This window comes from Dipodomys ordii, unplaced genomic scaffold (genome assembly GCF_000151885.1).
Source record: "Dipodomys ordii isolate 6190 unplaced genomic scaffold, Dord_2.0 Scaffold25, whole genome shotgun sequence".
NCBI classification, from domain to species: Eukaryota; Metazoa; Chordata; class Mammalia; order Rodentia; family Heteromyidae; genus Dipodomys; species Dipodomys ordii.
In genome coordinates, this window is record NW_012267241.1 from 5259483 (window position 1) to 5273429 (window position 13947).

Sequence of the window (13947 nt, forward strand, 5' to 3'; positions counted from 1 at the left end):
AGAAGAAGAATTGTACTCATTACTCATTACCTGATTCATGTAACCTCTCTGAATATTAACTCTACAAAAACAATATATAAAAAAAAGAAAAGAAGATGAAGTTCAAGAGTCTGGATTGGAGTAGTGGCCTTGTCTTCATCTTCCTCTTCTCCTTGTACAGTCGGCGCCCCGCTCCGAGCACACTCCTGTCGGTCATCTTTTTGCGACCGAACACCATGCTTTCTATCAAGTTTCACCGTTCTGAGGGAGAAATATTTGAAGTTGATGAAGAAATTGCCAAACAATCTGTGACCATCAAGACAACGTTGGAAGATCTGGGACTGGATGATGAAGGAGATGATGACCCAGTTCCACTACCAAATGTTAATGCAGCCATATTTTTTTAAAGGTCATTCAGCGGTGCACCCATCACAAGGATGATCCTCCTCCTCTTGAGGATGGGAGAACAAAAGAAAAGTGTACAGATGATATCCCTGTTTGGGACCAAGAATTCCTGTTTGGAACCAAGAATTCCAAGGAACAGTTTTCAAACTTATTCTGCTGCAAACTATTTAGACATCAAAGGTTTGCTTGAGGTCACCTGCAAGACTGTTGCTAATATGATTAAGGGGAAAACTCCTGAGGAGATTCACAACACTTTCAACATCAAGAATGACTTTACTGAAGAGGAAGAAGCCCAGGTACAAAGAGAACCGGTGGTGTGAAGTGAAATGTGTCTGACATTGTAACATTGCAAGGATTGTACCAAATACTAGTTTCACTGCTCTATTTATAATTGTTAATATTAGACAAACAGTAGACAAATGCAACAGCACATCAAAAAAAAGGAGTCTGGATTCTGCCATCATTTTCTCTCTTGCTAAAGACCGATAGACAGATAAACCCATAGATCCATATTCAGAAATACATTTGTAATTTCCCAGGGTTTAGAGAAGGATCATGAGTATGTGTTAGAAACAACAATACTCAATAGGAAATGTACTCATTATCTTGCTCATGTAACTGTAACCATTCTGTACAGCATTTTTACAATAAAAAAACATACAAAAATGAAAGAAACAAGACATTTTCTTAACATTCACAGACTAGATATATATTTTATGCCCATCTCAGAGGTTTTATGTTATAATACCTTTTGAGCAATAAAATATATTTATATTTGAGACTCTTGGTCTAGATAATTCAATAGGACAATTTTATCTTAAAAGTTAAGGCAGATTAAGTTCACTAAAATAAAATATGTGCTTGGCTCATGAGGTAAAAATGCAAAGTCAATGTAAGCTCAGGACAGAAATTCCTCCAAATGTACAATTTCCCAAAGAGTTAAAATGTCATGAAGGAAAATAAGAATGTTAAGGAAAAAATATTTTGTAAATTAGTTTACAAAATTTAAACAAAGATAAAATCATTTTTAAATTACAATACAATCCATAAAAGATTAATGTGTAATCTGGATCATAAGAATACTTGAGGGTTGTACATTTATGGTGCTTCATAAGTATGTCATATAAATGAATCTTTTTTTATATAGGTAACACATAAAATAAGTATTTCCATTCTTATTTCCATTGTGTTTTTGTTTACTTCAAAATTAGAAAGCCTAGTGCCGGTGGCTCATGCCTGTAATCCTAAATACTCAGGAGTTTGAGATCTGAGGATCATGGTTACTGGGGCAAGAAAATCCCCAATAAAGTGCTTTGAGTTGAAGAGCTGAGGGACAGTGCCCAGTGCCAAGAGTTCAAGCCCAATGACCAAAAATAAAAAATAAAAAAGACAGGAATCTCATCATTGCAAATTTCAACAAGAAAGTTAAAACAATAATAGACATATAGAGTCAATTAAACTTCTTTAAAAACAGAGGTAATACTGATCAAGAGTAATCTAGAATTATCTCACTATTCAATGTTTTGAGCAGAATCAAATTGAATCTATGCTTCTGGTAAAGTCACTGAAGATTAACTGCCATGCATTCTAATTAATTAGACCTAAAAATTTAGAAAATTTTATAATTTAGTATCTGTTGGGATAGCCACTTGGTTATAATTTTATTCTAAAAATGGACATAGTTCCTACTTTACCTTTACCTAATTTATATCTGTTCCAATCATTGATAATTAAATGTTTAATCTCTTAGAAATCTTTCTTATAGCACCCATCCTGCATGCTTCTGACAAGAATGTATGTGTCAGGATGCTATTATAATAATTATTTTAGTGGCTATAACTGTCTAAAATTTTGACAAAGATCTATAGTTGTATCTTGGAGGAAAAGTCTTCTAATATCCAAGTAAAATTATTTATATTACTATATGAAGATTAAGTGGCTACAATAAAAGGAAACTTTCTAATATCAAAGAAAGATAAGGTTTATATATGTCTAACATGACCAAATTTTCATCTAAGACATAACTGAAAACTAGACAAATGATAAAATTTGTATTCAGCTGTCAGATGTTGTGTACTTGTATATAGTGTAATGAAATCAAGCCTTCAATTAAACAGAGATATCTATTTCAGATACATGAATATTAACCAACCTGTGAACATTCTGTTTTATTAACTAGTTCTAACCATTATTCCAACTGCTGCATATATAGATCAGCCTTCCTCTGGGACCAGTCCATCTGAGGTGATAAATTTGTCAGGAGAATGCAGATTGGTTTGAAAGCAGAGCATTCTAGTAGCTGACAAAGATGTCTCACTGGTGGCCTGCATTCCATCATCAACAATTCCCACATGAGAACAGCAAAGAGAATAGTCCCTTCTGACATTCCCCTTTTCTTCTTTGTATTTGTGACTCCCTTTGTCTTTTCTCCTTTATTTTGTCACAAAGAGAAGAAATGGAACAGCTGAATTCAAGACAAATGCTCTCTAAAATACAAGCTTATGAAATGGTCAAGGTTTTGCGGAACATTTTCTCTACTCCTTCTTTGTGTTAACACTGGAGTCAATTAGAAAATGCATTGTCTTTGCCTGAATTAAGTTTTCGCACACACATACAAAAAAGCAAAATCACTACATTCTGTTTCACTCATAACCTCTGCCACCTACATATCCCAAAATATATTGCACTCTCCAAACAATTATCTTTGATGATTAAGAAAATATTTTTCCTATTACCTACTTTTTTAAATTTTATTTTATTGCAAAGATTCTGTACAAAGGTGTTACAGTTACATGTGTAAGCTAATGAGTACATTTCTTGTCAAGCATTGTTAACACTCCTTTGTGTTTCTTCTACTATCCCTTCCCTTCCCCACCTCTTTTACTCCCCCTCCCAAAGTTGTAAAGTTCATTTCCAACTTAGTGTCTTGTGAGTCTCATTGTTGCAATGGGTCATCTTGTGACCTTGTTTCATCATTTTGTTATAGATAATAATAAAAAATATTTTTCTCAGGGCAAGAGCTAATCTTATAATTCAATCACCACTAAGATTAGTGGTGATCGCTATTACTACAACCATGATCAATTCTCAATTTTATGATAATTTACCTATTTATATCACTTGACCTATTTTTTCTTTTTGATACTGTATCACCTTTTGGATTCTAGCATTCTACACATTTCCTGATCTATAAAAGCAGGTTTTCTTTGGAGTTAAAGTTAAAAACAAAAAATCTTGATCCATTCTTCTGTTGAGGAGCATCTGGGTTGGTTTTATATCTTAGCTACGGTGAGTGATGCTGTGATAAACATAGTTGTGCTGGTAGCTTTAGTTTGTGATCTTGTTTTTCTTGTTTGTGATCTTTTGGGTAAATGCCTAAAAGTGGGATTGCTGGGTCATAGGGGAGCTCTATGTGGAGTCTTTTGAGGAACTTCCATACTGCTTCCCAAAGTGGTTGAACAAGTTTAGACTCCCACCAACAATCAGTAGGTTTCCCTTTTGGCCACATCCCCTCCAGCATCTATTGTTATTAGATTTATAGATTATTACTGGGGTGAGGTGGAATCTCTATTTTTGAGGTTGTTGTATAGTTTTTTGTTGTTATAATTTGTTTGCCTGTCTTATTTTTTTATTGTGAAAATACTGTACAGAGGGGTTACATTTACATGGGCAAGATAATGAGTACATTTCTTATCAAGCATTGTAGCCTCTTCCTTTGTTTCCCCTTCCCATCCCCTCCCATCCTCACCCCACCCCCCCATCCTCCCCGCCCCCCCCAAAGTTGTAAAGTTCGTTTTCAACATAACGACTTGTACATCTCATTGTCTCAATGGGTCCACCTGTATCCCTATTTAAATGATTTGTTTTTCCTCTGCCTTAATTTTTTATATAATTTTTGTATGCTGCCCACAGTGCAGCAAATGATCCTTCTGCCTCAATTCCACATATTTGGACTAAAGGCTCATTGAACTACTGAAGTCAGCTTGTCTCCTCCTTTGACTTAATTATTTATTATGTACTAGTTTGTAATGCATTATTTGTAGGGGTGTTACAAGAGTCATATAGTAGGGCTGGGAAGGTGGCTCAGTGGTAGAGCACTTGCCTTGGATGCCTGAGGCCCTGGGCTCGATTCCTCAGCACCACATAAGCAGGAAAAAGAAAAAAGCCAGAAGTGGCGCTGTGGCTCAAGTGGTAGAGCACTAGCCTTGAGCTGAAGAGCTGAGGGACAGCGCCCAGGCCCAGAGTTCAGGCCCTGAATGAACTACAACAACAACAACAAAAGAGTCATATAATAAATAGCTTAAAAGGCAGCAATTTATTTTGTTAGAATTCTAGTTATTACAAGTTCAGCCTTAAGGTGTTTTCATTGTCATGTTTGTTCTAAAGGCCCCATATGAAAAGCTTTTCCAAGTATTTCTCCAGAAATGCTTCTGATGTCCTGGAAATCCTAGATTCATAGATATACCAACTTAATTCTGTCTTCATTTTCATGCTGTATTTTGTTTCTGTTATCTACATCTTCTTATAAAAACAAATGTCCTATAGGATTACTATATAAATTTTCTTAACTTAATTATCATATCTTAAATGACAGTACTTATAATAAGGTCACATCCAAAAGGATATGAATATGGGAAGTGGGCCTTCCTATTTTTCAACAAACTCCAAACCTGTATCCATGGTTCTACTTGAAACTTAATAAGACACTATGTTGAAAAACAAACTTTACATTTAGGTGGTGGGGGGGGGGGATAGTGTAGTTGTGGAGGTGGGAGGGAAGAGATGGTAGGGGAAAAACAAGGGAGGAGAAAATAATGCTTGATAAGAAATGTATTCATTACTTTGCTCAAGTAACTGTAACCCCCCGTGCAGTATTCTCACAATAAAAAAACAAAAAACAAAAAAGAATCATTTCAAATTTAAAAAGCCCTCTGTTTTACTGCCTCAAACCATTTCTTCCCACATTCTCTGTGTTGGGATTCATAGTTCACTTATTTCTCCCAGTTAGCTCGCCAAATAATTTTGAATGAATTATTTCTTGTTTCTTTATCTTATAAAATATACACACTCATTTGACATATTTTAATGTTTCCATAAAAGTACAGAAGACCAGTTTCTCCTCCCCAGTTCCTACCTTTCAAGTCCTAGCAAATGAATTTCAGGGCTTCCTGATATTTGTTTGTCCACCTAGACTCTATTCTAAACCAGACCCTGAATGTAAAGTGATGGCATTAAAACAAAATCAGATCATGCCATTTTTAGTCCAGAAAGCTTTTATAGCATCCCATTTAATTCTGAGCACAATTAATGTCCCTGTACAAAGTTGTAGGATGTTTATTTTTCACCTATCTGACTCACCTCATACTGTTAGACTGTTGCTATTCAAATGGTAGCACTGCTCAAAAAGAAATGTACTTTTTTTTAAATTTCTTTTTGGGGTACGGTTGTGGGGCCTGAACTCAGGGCCTGGGTGCTGTCCCTCAGCTCTTCTGTTTAAGGCTAGTGTTCTACAACGTGAGACATCGCACCACTTCCGTCTTTTTTTATTTTTCGCTTATGTGGTGCTGAGGAATTGAACCCAGGGCCTCATGCATGCAAGGCAAGCACTCTACCACTGAGCCACCTTCTCAGCCCAAGAAATGTACTTATTAACTAACTTATGAAATGACAACCCCTGTGGGCATTACCTTTACAAAAACAATTAAATATAAGCATACACACACACACATGCATATACATACATATACATATATATATATATATATGTCTGTGTTAAGAATATCTTCTCCCAAATGCTTCTACGTTTGGTCTCCAATCTACCTATTTCTCTTCCAGAGATGACTCTATGGCTGGCTCCATCACTTTCCTCAGGTCTTTATTTAAATTTCTCCAGGAATACTTCCTGTTTACAATTGCACTGTTGCAGCCAAGTGCCTGTGTCTCATGCCTGTAATCCTAGCTCATCAGGAGGGTGACATCTGAGGACCATGGTTCAAAGCCAGCTTGGGCAGGAAAGTCCTTGAGGCTCTTATCTCCAATAAACAACTAGAAAACCAGAAGTGGTGCTGTGGCTCAAGTGTTAGAGAGCTCGCCTTGAGCTGAAGAGCTGAGGGACAGTGCCCAAGTCCAGAGTTCAAGCCCCACAAATGACAAAAAAAGAAAGAAAGAAAGAACGAAAGAAAGAAAGAACGAAAGAAAGAGAGAAAGAATTCACTATTTCAAACCCTGTCTTCTGCTTCCCAATTACATCATTCTTCATAGCACTTACTGAAATATGAGACCTTGCACTTTCGGGCATGCTTATTGGATTCTACTGTTTTGAATTCAAGTATCAAGAAACCAGGGATTGAATGTGTTTTGTTCAGTGAACACCATCATGTCTGCTTTTAGAAGAGTACTTAATAATGATATCCATTGCTTTCATAGCAGAAACCATGGGCTCTGTCTGGTGGCAGTGAATAGAAGGTAGACTGGAGAAACATTTTCAAAGCAAGTTTGAGCCCCAGCTCTACGGCCTGAATAGCATTTGTTCTTCTTCAGTGAGTGTCTTAATCTCATAAAATATTCTATTGTAGAGACTACCCATCCTCATTGTGTGAACCTGATCTTTGAATCACTGAACCAGAATATAGAACCAGTCATTCTGGCTGACTCAGGATTTTCTGTGCATGTAGAAGACTCATAAAAGACCAATGTTATACCACAAATAACCAAATCCTCTATTTGCTGTGGTTGAATGGCTCTCTTTCCTATTATGAATCTTCTAAAAGCCTCAAACAGTGCTTCTGAGGCATGGTCTCTTCACAGATGTGTATGAGTCTTCAACTCATTTTCATGTATGAGAGTATACAGGTTTAGGTTGAGTTGGATCAAAAAGATATAAAAGAAACATAAATGCTAAAGGAAAATAAAAACACTTAACAGTCTTCTTTTCTTTATCCTGAAGACAATAATATGATACAAATCTCTCAATGAGTTAACTCCATTACCTTGCTACCAATGTACATGTAGAGATATTTTTGAAACCATTGTTTTATTTTTGTTTTTAATTGCTTCCAGTATTAGGATTTAACTATGTAATGCGGAAAATATTTTTTCTACAGAAACTGTAATGTTTTGGTAAGGGAAAAGTATTTCCCAAAGTATTATATTAATGAATGTTTATGAGTTACAGTTCTAGCAATTCAAAAGACTCCTGAGATACCTATTCAGAGAGCTCAATTCAACAGGACAGACATTTAGTTTTACAATAAGCCAGGTTATTTCATGCAAGATGTGGATCTCTCCTTCGAATTTGAACTAATTTTTCCCATTCTGAACACTGATCGCTATGAATTCATTGTTATTTCCAATTCATACAAAAATGGCATTAAAATAGCATACCTCTATAGATCACCACTATAGATGGTTTTGAATGGCTTTCAATTTTTTTTGTATTGTAAAAACCCAATTAATTATGAGAAGAATTAGACAATTCAAGTATGAAAGAGAAAAAAAAAGTCTCCATAGAAGTGAATATTCAATCACTGATTGGTTACAAAAACTTTGTTCCTATTAGAAACTCAAAAACCTGATCCATCCCAGGAAATGCAGTGAGGGGGAACTACGGACAATATTTTCCAGAGTATATGTTCAACAGCTCCTTTAACATGCTATGAGAAAAATGTTTTCTGATAAAATCAGGTTTTAAATATTAATCACAGCTAGTGGTATTTTAAGAACTTTTCCCCACAATTTGTGAAGTGGCTTTTGACACTGTGCACAAGAAAGAGGAAAAATTATTTCTGTGATCTATTATTTTTCTGTCTCCAGGAGATGAGTTAAAATTCTCTATGAATTCTTCAGAGACTGTGAAACTCATGCCCCCAGTAGGTGAATCATCAAACAATAAGTGTTCTGATTATTCAATAAGGCAGATATTAAGTTGGAACAAATCCTACTAATTTATATGAAGGCAAAAATAACTCTATATAAATTACTTTGTTCCCTTCTCTATTTTGTACAACAGTAAGAACTGATGCTACATGGAAGGCAATACAATTCCAAAGGCATGAGATTAGGATTCTCTGAAGAATGGCAGAATAGGGGCTTATAGGTCCCATAGAAGAAAAAGAATCTGGTGTGTGCTAAGACAGTAATAACTTGAAACATAGTAATGATTAGCTTTAAGGACAGTACTTCGTGAGACAGGGAAGTATGACCCAGGATTGATGATGTGGCTAGTTAATGCATAGATGTTGGATAGGAAATGGGCATATCTTGAAGGGTAACATAGTTCCATATGCATGTAAGCATCATCATGTTGAATTGTTATTGGTACAAAACAAAAGATGATTTTGAATAGAAACTGTTTCATCTAGGATTTTCACTTAGAGGACATTAAATTCAGAAATATTTTTTGTCATGTGAATAAAACCACTGAAAAGGGCAAAATGCTTGAAAATAAAGAGTGACTAAAGTGAACCTTGGAGTTGGCTATGAGAATTTCCAGTTATATATTTCCAAAAGGTTCACCAACTCCATCTGCTTCCAGAAAGGGGAAAAAACAATACTTTGATGGCTATTACATCACATAGATGGTCAAAAATCTCAATGAACTTAAGTATCTACCATGTAAATGGCACTAAATTCTGTCTGTCATCCATGACATACCATAGTCTGATATCCAGTCTGAACTTATTTCTAAGAATTTCCTCTCTTATTTTCAAAAGTCTATCTGAGATGCTGAGCTTTGCTACTAAGACTGTGACTTTCTCCAACACACACAATGATGATATCCACATCGTACTTGCTGTGCATGTTCCAACTTTCTTCAAGGTCTAGTTCACTTATCTTTAATGGTGACCTTGACAAGGAGATTCTTGGCCCTATCCTTTTTTTATTTCTGTAAGGGTCTATTTAGTTGATATATCTAAATTTAGATATTATGTTGTGTGTTGTTATATATATATATATATATATATATATATATATATATATATAACTTAGGTTTACCATTAAGCATAACATTTGCTGATGTTCAAATATTCTCAGGTCAATTCTCATGTATGATTATGTACTGGAAAGTGTATCAGCTTCCAATCTTTTAAATTATACACCCCTTGATGTGCATGGGAGGAATTCACATCCATTTTCTATGTTTTTTTTTCATGGTAGCATTTGTAAAGTGCAAAAGAAAATTAGACTATGATTCTTCTTTTCTTACCTTTATCCTTAGTTTAGAAATGTCCATTAGCTAACCTTTATCTCTCTCATTAGAGATTTAGCTCTCAATAGTCTCCATTTCTGTCCACAATGTTATTATGTCTACTTGTAATGAGGTTGATAAAATATTCTTAAGTTGCAGCTTTACATACATTTAGGGTGATACTGCTTTTTTTTGTGTTCTCTGAACATATGGAAGATTCTCTTGAAAACTTTGATCCTAAAATGATGAATATTATATTGGAAGCAATGCTGTAGCTACTCCCTGTAGTTCTACTGGATATTTTCACTCATTTTTACCTCTGAAGTTTAAGGTTGGCAATCAAGTTTCAATGCCTTTGCTTCCTAAGAATTTTATTTGTTCTTGTCCATAACTTTGTGAGTACACTATGTGGAGAACAAACTTTACAACTTCGGCAGGGGTGGGGGTAGGGGTGTTTGGGGTGGGGGGTGGGAGGGTGTTAGTTGTGAAGATGGGAGGGAAGGGATGGTAGGGGAAAAACAAACGAGGAGGCAACAATGCTCAATAGGAAATGCACTCATTGCCTTGCTCATATAACTGTAACCCCTCTGTATAGTATTTTTGCAATAAAAAAGTACCAAAAAAAACCTTTTTTTATTGTGAAAATACCATACAGAAGGGTTACAATTACATGGGCAAGGTAATGAGTACATTTCTTATCAAGCATTGTTGCCTCCTCCTTTGTTTCCCCTTCCCATCCCTTCCCATCCCTGCCCCCAACCCGCCAAAGTTGTAAAGTTCGTTTTTCGACATAACATCTTGTACATCTCATTGTTGCAATGGGTCCACCTGTATCCCTACTTAAAGATTTGTTTTGCCCTTCCCCTCCACAAATTATACCAACATCAAATACAATGAAAGCAGGGGTTATACCATGGGGGAGGGACATACAAAGCAACATAGAAATCATCTTATAAATATGTTAAAAACAATAGCAAGAAAGAAAAAAAAATTGAGTCCTTATCTTGGGGTTCAAGAAAATATGGTATATATACACAATGGAATTCTATGCCTTCATCAGAAAGAATGACATTGCCCCATTTGTTAGGACGTGGAAAGACTTGGAAAAAATTATATTAAATGAAGTAAGCCAGGCCCAAAGAAACATAGGTCCCAGGGTTTCCCTTATTTTCAATAACTAGTATATGTCTGAGACAAGCAGAAACAGTCAAATACGTTGATGTCAGGTGAAATGAACCCCCAAAAATCTTTGTGAGTACTTATTCAGCTCTCCTTTATTTTGTGGGCTACTCACTACTTGGATCACAAATGATGCTTTATCAATCTAAAGAATTTTTTTTGGGGGGTAGGGGTGGGTCACTCGGCTTGAACTCTAGGCCTGGGCTGTGTCCCTCAGCTCTTCAGCTCAAGGCGAGCGCTCTACCACTTGAGCCACAGCGCCACTTCCAGTTTTCTGGGGATTTATTGGACATAAGAGTCTTACGGACTTTCCTGCTCTGGCTAGCTTTGAGCCATGATCCTCAGATCTCAGTCTCCTGAGTAGCTAGGATTACAATGATGTGAGCCAGTGACACCAGGCAATCTAAGGAATTTTTAAGATCCATTTTCCCTGTACTACTCTCCTACACATATACTTTCATTCAAAATTTTAGATTGTATTATTATTAAAAAGTCATATTATAGAAATATAGAATGTATTATCTATTATAGAAATGTATACCTTGGGAAAGAGGATGTATATTCAAATATTAAAGATATTCTACTTTTGAAAGAATGGGACTTTTTGCTGTTTGCTTTTATATCTACTAGTAATAAAAACACTTTTATAAGAGTATATTTTACTTTTTATGAGCAGAAAAATGTCCTAAAAAAAGAAATATTAGAAACATGGACAGCCTCCTAAAAATCATCAAGTTCATGCCCAATGTGTTTAAATAGTGTCTAAGTATCAATTTATAAGATTTAGAGGTCTCTCATTTGTAGGAAATTAAACAAATAGCCACAGACTATTTTTGATTTTAATAATTTTATGAAGAAAACATAAAGACAGTAATTAAGGATTGCAGTTATAATTGTAGCTATACAAAGAGGTACTTTACATATATTACATTTAATATTATTAAAAACATATGGCAATAATTTAGATTTTATTTCCATAGCTGAATGCTCCTTTCAATGCAGTCTTTAAGATATAATCCAAGCAAAATGTTAGCAATTTCTGTTAACCTGGTATTCATGTATATATGACCAAAATTTCAGAGGTGTAGTAACACATAGCAATGTGTCTGAAATGCTCATTTTTATTCCAAATATCTGATATCACACAGATTTATTCATGATCTCCTTACTGCATTCACTGAAGCTCAGAATATTTCTTTCTTTCCAATACTGATGTAGAATATACTATTTTCTGCATTCTTATTCTTACCAGTATCTCAGTATTTAACATGTCACTCATAGTGATTATGGCTGTACAGTGCTATGTGGGCAATGGACATATTTTGACATTGTAATATAAGATACAAATTGAAATGATCTAAATTGAATCTTATTTGAAAACTGAAGGGTGAGCTATAAGATATTAAAAGTAAACATATAAAACAATTTAATTTAAATATAATTTTGTTTGAAGAAAAAATATTCTTGTTTTATATTTGTGCCATAGCTTTGTTCAACTGAGTTCATTTAATGAAGAGAATATTTTCAGCTAAAAGTGAATTTAAATATCATTCCTTTATCCTGTTCATATAACCACCCCCATTATAGTGATGCATGCTGCTGTGTAAACATAGAGTTTGTGCTCTTTAGAAATTCTCAAAATCTGACTATATTCCAGGACCACCTTTTAGATGTTCATAAACTACAGAGATAACAATGGAGTTAGTAAGGAAAATGAAATTTATTATTATATAAAATTGAAAAGTTGCACAAATTTGTGGATCTTTAATTTCAGATTTACATATCACCTCCATTTTGTCTCTGCCTAAACCATCAGCATTTCTTCAATATTATTTATCAAATCTCTATACAGAGTTGATTTTTTATTATAAAATTTATTTCCTGGGGGGGAGGAGATGGGAAGGGATGGTAAAGGAAACAAAGGAGGAGGCAACAATGCTTGATAAGAAATGTACTCATTACCGTGCCCATGTATTTGTAACTCCTCTGTATTGTATTTTCACAATAAAAACTATTTCCTGTATAACATGCCTGTATTTTATATTTCAAAATTAAATTCAGTTTCCATTGTTGCATATATCAAAGAGTACTTTCATATATTTTTCTTCCTGTATGATCAATTTTTGTGTGTTGTGTTTTGATGTGTGTATGTTTTTATGCCAGTCTTTGTTTGCCTTAACTCAGGGGCTGGGCACTGTCCCTGAGTTTTGTTTTGTTTTACTTTTAGTTATAATTAATTTGAGATAAGAGTGTCATGGACTTCATTACTTAGGCTGGCTTCAAACCATGATCCTCAGATTTCAACCCACTGAGTAGCTAGGATTACAGGATTGTCATGCATGTGGCACTGCTCTTGGCTCAAAACTTCCTTCCTTCCTATTATCACTGTTAAATAGAAGTTGCCATTTAACAAAGCATGTATGAATATGCTATATCTTTGAATAATGAAACACCTTTCAAAATTTTCATAATTACATTTATCAGTTAAACCAACCATCACTACATCACCTTTAGAAACGTCTTTAATCCAATAAGATACTACATGTACATTTATACACATTTATAAGCAAATGTAATTTCTACCTTCAGATCCAGGAAACCAAAACCCATCTTCTGCCTCTATAAAATCTTTGTCAAGTCTCTTAGTTTCTTGAATTTGAATTTCCTTCAGACAAAATAAGATGTGTGATATAGTTTTGTGATCAGGAAACAAAATAGTGTTTGTGTAAGCACAAAATACATGACCACAGTAGTAATGATAATATAGTCATTGGCAGTACTCCAAAAATGAAGACAAGGACATGAAAAGAAACTGTAATCCCATATGTATGTTGGCATTTGAATCAAGGCTAAATTGGGAATTTATCCATTACTACACTTTACCAACTAAAGCAGAATGGGCCAAGCAATCTCTCGATGTTTCCCATATTCTACCTCATGTCCAGAGCCTTCTAAATGCTGGCTTTGACATTAGACCTCAGTTGAATGCTCATCTTTTGGCCTGAGAACACCTGTTAATGGAGCCAATTAAGGCAGAGGATGACAGAGATTTGGAGGAGATGTTGACACTTGTCGAGAGAGAACTGTTTAGAGACTACACATCAAAGACCTAAGCAACCCACAAAACAGCTGCTAAAGGATATGGATTATGATAATACCATCCCAAGCCAAACTTTAATAAAAATAGTGAAGTCAAT

At 34.9% G+C, this 13947-nt stretch overlaps 1 pseudogene; it reads left to right on the forward strand.

Moving 5' to 3' along the window:
* Positions 1-215: 215 nt before the first annotated feature.
* On the forward strand, positions 216-720 carry LOC105984566 (annotated as a pseudogene).
* The last annotated feature ends 13227 nt before the right edge of the window (positions 721-13947 follow it).